General features: G+C 50.6%; 1 long non-coding RNA gene across 1 annotated transcript; it reads right to left on the minus strand.

Annotated features, from left to right (window-relative positions):
• Positions 1 to 1,581: 1,581 nt before the first annotated feature.
• Positions 1,582 to 3,344, minus strand: LOC132248651 (uncharacterized). Its single transcript, XR_009459970.1, has 2 exons — positions 3,269 to 3,344; positions 1,582 to 2,293 (listed from the first exon to the last, which is right to left on the minus strand). It is a non-coding gene; the product is annotated as an uncharacterized LOC132248651 (long non-coding RNA).
• Positions 3,345 to 7,991: the final 4,647 nt, after the last annotated feature.

Here is a 7,991-nt window from a genome sequence, read left to right on the forward strand (position 1 = left end):
ACCCCCTGCTCAAAGCAGGACCATCCCCAACTATATCATCCCAGCCAAAGCTTTGTCTAGTCAGGTCTTAAAAACCTCCAAGGATGGAAAATCCACAGCCTCTTTGAGTAACCTGTTCCAGTGCTTTACTACCCTCCTAGTAAGTAAATAATATTGTGCATAAATATTTTAGTTTCACATGCACACAAGAATGGAGGGTTTACATTTAGCTTAAACTGTTAAGGTAACTCCCACAGAGCTCTTATATTAAGAGCCTCACTTGACTTTATGTATTTCATCAGCCTAAAATTATGCAAAGTGGTGTTCAGTCACCTTCAGGCACCAGTCCCAAATCCATCTGGTGATAACATCCAGTACTGCAATTCTAGCAGAACACCCCCCCCCCCCCCCCAATGGTTTTGTAACGTGCTGACCTGTTTCACTCCTTGCTTCCAACAGGAACTGCTGTTCTGGGAGGCTCTGATGAGGGGAGAAACATCTTACTAGAGAATGTGCTGTGAAAGGGGGGACAACGATTTTCAGGACATGTTAAGCCTGTTCCACAAATTGCTGCAGCCAGGACAACAGACTCAGGGAAAAGTTACACAGAACCATGATGCCAGTCAACAAATGAGTTAATAATCAACATTAATGGAGCATGGTCTTCTGAACCTTTCCATAGAAACCAGTAAGACATGGTCAGTGTATGGCTAACAAGGGGATGGACTGGTTGGGAAGGGCTGAATCTGCTTCTCAGCCCATCAGATCCAAAGCCAGAAAAAGGGATGATATCCAACCTCTTCCCACCCACCCACCTGCTGTTCTACCCGCTACCTGTTCTCTTCCACCAACTGGTGTTGATACTCCACCCAGAATGATTGAGCACAGTGCATGGTGGAGGCAAACAGCGTTCACATGTGGGGCTGGGGCCACTGGAGATCTAAAGGACTTCCCAGAGATGCTTCAGAGATGCTGAGACTAGAGCCACCATTTCCAGCATGGCAAAAGCTAAATCTACTCACTAAGTTCCTGAGCCTCTCAAAGGGAATTTGCCAACACAATGTGTATGACAATGCCTGTACTTGGTATTTCATGAAGTACTGAGAGGTACAGAAAGGAGCAAGACTATGCAAATGCAAGGAACCCAAATGAAAACAGCAGCCAGGAGTCTCAACTCCTTGTCTACTGTACTGACCATTAGACCCTGCTCCCCTCCCAAAGCCAGGGACCCCATGAGTTCTAACTCTCAGACCCTCCCTACTTTTGCCCATTTAGACATCACTCTCCTCCCAGAGCTGGGGACAGAACCCCGACCTGCTCTAGTCATTTGATCCCATTTCCCCCTCAGAGCTGGGCAGAGAACCCAGGAATCCTGGCACCCAGTCCCATGGTCTAACCCACCAGACTTCATTCACTTCCTAGACCTAGGTACAGAAACCAGGAGTCCTCACTCCCATTCTTCATCCCAACTCTCTAGACCCCACTTCACGCCCCAGGCTGGAGGGAAATACAACATTATATTGCTGTCTAACAGTCCCACAATTTACTGGCAAAGGGTGCATTTTTCCCCTTCTAGTAGCAAATGAACAGAGGATAACTGTCTGCTACTGTTACCACCTAGTGGGGTTCCACTGTAAGCTTAAGTGTTAGAGGCCTGTGCTGGTTTCCAGTGGTATGGGATGGCATTTCCCTTCTATTACAGGGGGAAGTGTGTGCGTGTGTAGTCCCATTTAAGCAAAGGAAAAAATGACTGGGGGAGGCAAGAGTGTGGGGTCTGAGCTAGTTCTTTGACTAGTACTGTGTATTGACAAGGGATGTCCCTGAATGCAGCAGGAGGCAGGGTCTCTGCTAACACTCCATGCCTCTTACCAATCAGCACCCAGCCCAAAAGCATTCCCTCATGCAAAGACTTATCCATCTGTCTCTCAAGCTCCCCTGATGCCTTTTTTGCCTATTTCTGGGGTGTTTGTTTCTCTCGCAGACAACTGCAATCAAATCCAGCTCCTTTCCTGGCCCAATTTCTTGGCTCCACCTTGGAGGGAATCCCTTGAATTGCACATCCTGGGGATCTTCCTTGCAACCCAGTTCTTGGCTGATGGCTTTCCATCATTGTAGCTTTCATTAAGCGACATGGCTTTGAACTTCTTCATAAGGCCTGACCTACAGGCAGCCATTGCCCACTCCATCTGCAAGGCAGGTGATGCTCCCCTTTCCTCTTGGGCGTACGGCGTGACCTAAAGCAGCGAGTCTCGGCCAGGCGCCACGGCGTCCCGCGGTGCCTTGAGATCCTTTCCAGGGCGCTGCGGGGCTGGCTCTGTGAGGGGAGCAAAAATCAACCCACAGGCTTCAAACAGCAAGCCACGCCGCGCGGACACCCGCCTGCCCCGCCGGGGGGGGCTCCCAGCGCTGTGTCGCACACTGCTCCAGTCTGCCTGCGCTCAGCGCGCCAGGGAAACCTGCGAGCCGGCCCGGTGCTCAGGGCGCCCGCAGTGCGGCAACGCGCAGAGCCCCTGGCGGAGCAGGCCAGGAGCTGCCTGCGAGCTTGGGACGAGACCTCCAGAGCACACGCCCCGCCAGCGGGGAAGGAGCCGCCCCAGCAAGCCCTGTCCCCCCGCACATTACGGGGGTGGAGCGCGAAGCCTGCTCTTATGTCCCAGCCGAGCCGCCGTCGGGCCACAGGCCCCGCCCCGCGCGGAGCCCGCGTGCCCTGGCGGAGCATGGCGGCCGCCAGCCCCGCCGCGTCCCGCAGCAGCAGCAGCAGCAGCCCCGAGCCGGGTCGCGAGCGCCTGCAGGACGACGGCGTGCGCACCCTCACCTCGGCCGAGCAGGTGCGCGCCCGGGGAAGCCCGCGGGCGGGTAGGGGGCTGGTTTGTGCCCGCTCGGGGACGCGCGTGCCCCGAGGAGAGACCCGGCCGAGCCCCCGCTGGGCGCCCAAACGGAGCCTGGCGCGGGAGGGCGGTGCCGGCGCACTCGGGGGTGGGCGGTCGCGCTCGCTCCTGAGGAGCCGGGATGCGCCCTGCGGGCGGTGCGAGGCCGCCGGGGGGACGCGCAATCCCCAGAGTTGGGTGCGTTCGCCGCCTCCGCAAGCGGGGATGGGCTGCCCGGCCCACGCTGGTGCCCGGTCCCTGGCATAGAGAGCGCTGCCGCCAGCCTCTGCGCAGGCAACCTCAGCAGCTCCTGCCTCCGCTCCCAATAGAAGAGGTCCTGCAGCTTTTGTCCCCCCATCCCTGCGAGCTGGACTCTCCCTCCAGCTAGGTGAGGGGGCTGGCCCGGAGCTTGGCGACCTCACCTAACAGCAATAGCTCCAGCTTGTGAGGGAGACTTCTGACATCCATTTCCTGGACGTGGGGGCTCTGAAACTTGGAAGCTGGCGCAGCTGTGGCTTGTTATTGCTGAAAGCGCTGGTCATTTCTCTCCTGCATCTGTTTGTAATGACTGTGCTCAGCTGTGTCAGTGTGGTATTTCCTGGGGTGCACTGATATTGGCGTGTTCAGCCCTTCATACGTTCCGTGACTGCATGTGTCTACAGTGTACAGGTAGCATAAGGAGTGGTCTTCACACCGTGAGCATAATCCTTTCAGCAGCAGCAGCAGCAGCAGCGTCTGCTCTCCAGGACTGTATTTTCACTGTTTTATGTGAACTTTGTGTGGTATTCCATAGTGCTTTGTGCTGAGATGCTAGGAGTTTTTTCTGTGCCGGTTTTGGGTAAAGAGTTTGTCTCTTGAGAGGGGAGGGGGAGGCACATTTTAGCCAGACAGCAGCGATTGGCATTAGTGCACTCTCTCTGGCAGCAAACCAGATCCCAGCACAAGTTAAAGCATAGCTAGGTCTTTGTTTTGCAACCACTAGCTGTACAAGCCAGTGTGGCTTGCAAGTGCAGCAGTGCTTGAGGGCAGCACAGGGTTAGTAGCTGGAAAAAATGTGTAGGAGTTGGACTCCAGCTGCAGAGCCATCATGCCCTAAAACATAGTAAGCTGCAAACAGGAGGCCTCCATTTGAATCATGGCTTTCTCTAACCCAGCTCAAAGCCATTGACAAAGTAGGGTCTACAGCATCAGCACTGCCAGGACTTGGTTCACTGGGATGCTGCCACTGGTGGAGGAAGCTGAAGATCCGTGGATCCGTTAGTAGTGATGCAGCTAATCAGTTGTTGCTTTCCAGCCTCAGAATAGCTGCAGTGGGAGGACATGTTCTGCTTGTGCCTGGTTTCTAACATGCTTTTTTGCAGTCTTTTGGAGTGAAGGGTGCGATCTAAATTTCAGGTAATAACTGTACTGCCATTTCACTTGTTTTTGGTTTCCATTAGAAGCTGACTTTTATGTAGGTGATGCATTGAATCAAGGTTTGAGCACAGAATCATAGAAAATTAGAGTTGGAAGGGACCTCAGGAGGTCATCTTGTCCAGCCCCCTACCCAAAGCAGGACAAGCCTCAACTATATTATCCCAGCCAAGGCTTTGTCTAGCTAGGTCTTAAAAACCTCATGGAGATTCTACCATCTCTATAGGTTACTCGTTTCAGTTCTTTACTATCTTCTTTGTGAGAGTTCTTCCTAATATCTAACCTAAACCTCCCTTGCTGCAACTGGAGACCATTGCTCCTTGTTTTCTCATCTGCCACCACTGAGAAAAGTCTAGCTCCATCCTCTTTGGAACCCCCCTTCAGGTAGTTGAAGGCTGTTATTAAATCCCTCCTCAGTTTTCTCCAGATGAATGCGCCCAGTTCCCTCAGTCTTTCTTCGTAAGTCATGTGCTCTAGCCCCGTCACCATTTTCATTGCTCTCCACTGGACACTCTCCAATTTGTCTACGTACTTTCTGTAGTGGGAGGGCCAAAATTGGACACATTACTCCAGATTTGGCCTCATCAGTGCTGAGCAGGGTGGAAGAATCACTTCCCTTACTGTGCTGGCAATGATCCTGCTAATGCAGCTCTGTGCTGTTAGTCTTCTTTGCAGTAAGGGCACAGTGTTAGCTCATTCAGCTTATTGTCCACTGTAACTCCCAGGTCCTTTTCTGCCAAGCTGCTGTTTAGCCAGTCAGTCCCCTACCTGTACAAGTCCATGGGATTGTTCCATCCTAAGTGCAGGACTTTGCACCTGTCTTTGCTATACCTCATGAGATTTCTTTTGGTCCAATCCTTCAATTTGTTGAGACCTTCCTGAATCTGAGCTCTACCCTTCAGCGTATCTACTGCTCCCCCCAGTTTGGCATCACCATCTTCCAGGTTGTCATTGAACAAAACTGGCCCCATGACTGACCCCTGGGGCACTTTACTTGATACCGGCCAGCTAGGCATCAAGCCGTGGATTGATTACTACCCTCTGAGCCTGATGATCTAGCCAGTTTTCTTATCCACCTGACAGACCATTCATCCAACTCATACTTGCTTAGCTTGCCTGTGAGAATGTTGTGGGAGACCATATCAAAAGCTTAAAGTCAAGGTACACCACATCCACTGGTCTCCTTGCTTCCACACAGCCAGTCATCTCATCACAGAAGGCAATCATGTTTGTCAGGCACGACTTGCCCTTGGTGAATCCATGCTGACTGTTTCTGATGATCACCTTCTCCAAGTGCTTAGAAGTGGATTCCTTGAGGACTTGCTTCATGATTTTTCCAGGGATTGAGGTGAAGCTGATTGGTATGTAGTTCCCCAGATCCTCCTCCTTCCCTTTCTTAAAGATGAGCACTGTGTTTGCCCCTTGCCAATTGTAGAAACCCTTCTTGTTGCCCTTTATGTTCCTTGCTAGCTGCAACTCTAATTGTGTTTAGGCCTTCCTGATTTCATTCCTGCATGCCTGATCAATGATCCTATACTGATCAAGCAGCTAGTTCCCTAGGTCTAGTGCAGAGTGTTCTCTGGCTTTCTGGAATCTGATGACTTAGATGAGATAAGAGAGTCAGGCCTGTGTGATTTCAGAAGTTCTGCATAACTGAAGCTCTCTTGTTGTCCATTTTGAGGGGCTTGGTATTGAACATCCCAGACACTTCACAAAATACAGAAACTGCATTGCCTCAGGGAAATCATTATCAAGGGGTAATGTGAAGCACAATAGCCAGCCTCCACCAGCAAACAGCTCCTGAGACCTGAAAAAAGAATGTTCTGGCACCAGCGTGGCTCTGAGGAGAAGAGTTTGCAAGTCAGGGTACTGTTCTTGTCAAGCCTGGAGCAGGTGGCTGTTGCACACAGTGTATTTGTCCCCTGAGTTAGGGCAAATTAGTGTGAATTTGTCTCTTACCTTTAGGGGAAGGCTCTGAATGATCTTAGTTGGAGAGAGTTGAGCTTGCTCTGACAATTTTGCCCATTGTAGAGGGCCCATGTGGGCCAAGAATGTCTGCTGTGACCCCATTGTTACAGTTTCCTTGGGTCTTTTGATTCATTTTTTTTCTCTCTTATTCATGTGCTCTTTGGCTGAATGTGCCTTTGCAGAGCGCATTAGTATTTTCATGGAGTAGAAGAGCTGTGTTGGTGTTCTTGACAGTTAAAAAATATACTGGCTTGCTTTCCTCCCTGCACAATGTCTAACTGTATTTTTGGGAGTAGGGAGAGTTGTAGAGTGAGAAAGGGGAAGGCAGCCATGGAACCATTTGGTCTGAGAGGTTAGGAGAAAAAATGCGTGCTCCCTCGCAACTTTGTCTGGTCTGTTCAGTGTGTGAGCTCTTCTTGGCAGAGATGATGGCTTCCTTTGTGTGTGGTATTTAGCACAGGTGGCCACCAACCCCTTTTCAGTGCTGAGCTGGTGAGAAACACCCTTCATCAACACTATAAAAGCAGTATTGCTTTGCCAGCCTTCAAGGTGTGAAGCCCTCTGTTTTATTCCCATTCCAGTATGAGCTCCCCATTTTCAGTGGGTATTGGAGGGGAATCTGTCCCACCCAATTTTCCATGCCTCTGTTCTCCAGAACCGGGGAGCAGCCTCTTTACTGACCTTCATTGTTTTCATGCTTCTCCCACAAAACTGGAAAGGGTTCCCTCTACTACTCCATCTAACAGATAATGAATTATTTCCATTTTTTTCCAGTTATCTGGAGAATATGCCCACCACTTCCAGTTATTGTCATCAAGGCCTTGTCAAAAGCCTCACCAGACATGAAGTAGTCTTGCTTCAAAAGTCACATGGGGCTATTACATGGATAGAGCATGCTTTAAAAAAATAATCCTCATGTCTCTGCTTTAGGACAACCTGTAGGGTTGTGCTTGTTGCAGGAATTTTGGGGAATTGAATAGCTACAGTTACATCACAGGGGAGTTACATGCACATGTAGATATTGAAAAGACTAAGAGCTACAAGGTCATTGTAATATTTATTTCCCAAAAGAAAATGTTGTCGGGTCAGAGGTTAGGTTTATACATGGAAGAAATTGGAGGAGGAGAGAGAGAGATCGTAACTGTGGTTGAACATATTATAGTATTTGAGGAAGCAGAGTATATTAAACTGTTTAATCTAGTTTCCTCACTGAAGCCTGACTGTTTTGATTCCCTGAAAAGGCGGGGGGAATAACATATGACCTATGTTGACCCCCAGCACTGCATGCAGTACATACCACTCTGGTGCTCGTCCTGCACCTGGTGTGTGGTACTGGAACAGGGCACACGCATACTGGCTCTGGTGCTCATGGATGGCTTGAGGCTCGATCTGGACCAGTGCTGGAACCAGTGTGCAGGACTGGTCTGTGTGCACAGTGCCAGCTTGTGCTGAATTTGGCTCAAGGGACTGGCATGGCATGTATTGCATGCAGTGCTGTGCTGGATTGGCCCTTTGCATGAGCTCTGACACAGCCCAGTCTGGCCCACAGACCACCTCAGCAACCTTCATCCAGCTCCATGGAGCTAGATGAGCTTGACACCCCTATTTTGGAGCAAATAGCATCAGTTTGCAAATTCCACACTTTGAAACATTTAGCATGGTACTCACTCATGGCCAGTGTGCATGGTAGCTGAACAGTCTGCTCCTGTACACAGAATATTCAGTGCAGTGCAGTTGGGCTGCACTGACACTCTTCAGTCTGCC

Source organism: Alligator mississippiensis, chromosome 2, assembly GCF_030867095.1.
Source record: "Alligator mississippiensis isolate rAllMis1 chromosome 2, rAllMis1, whole genome shotgun sequence".
Lineage (NCBI taxonomy): Eukaryota > Metazoa > Chordata > Crocodylia > Alligatoridae > Alligator > Alligator mississippiensis.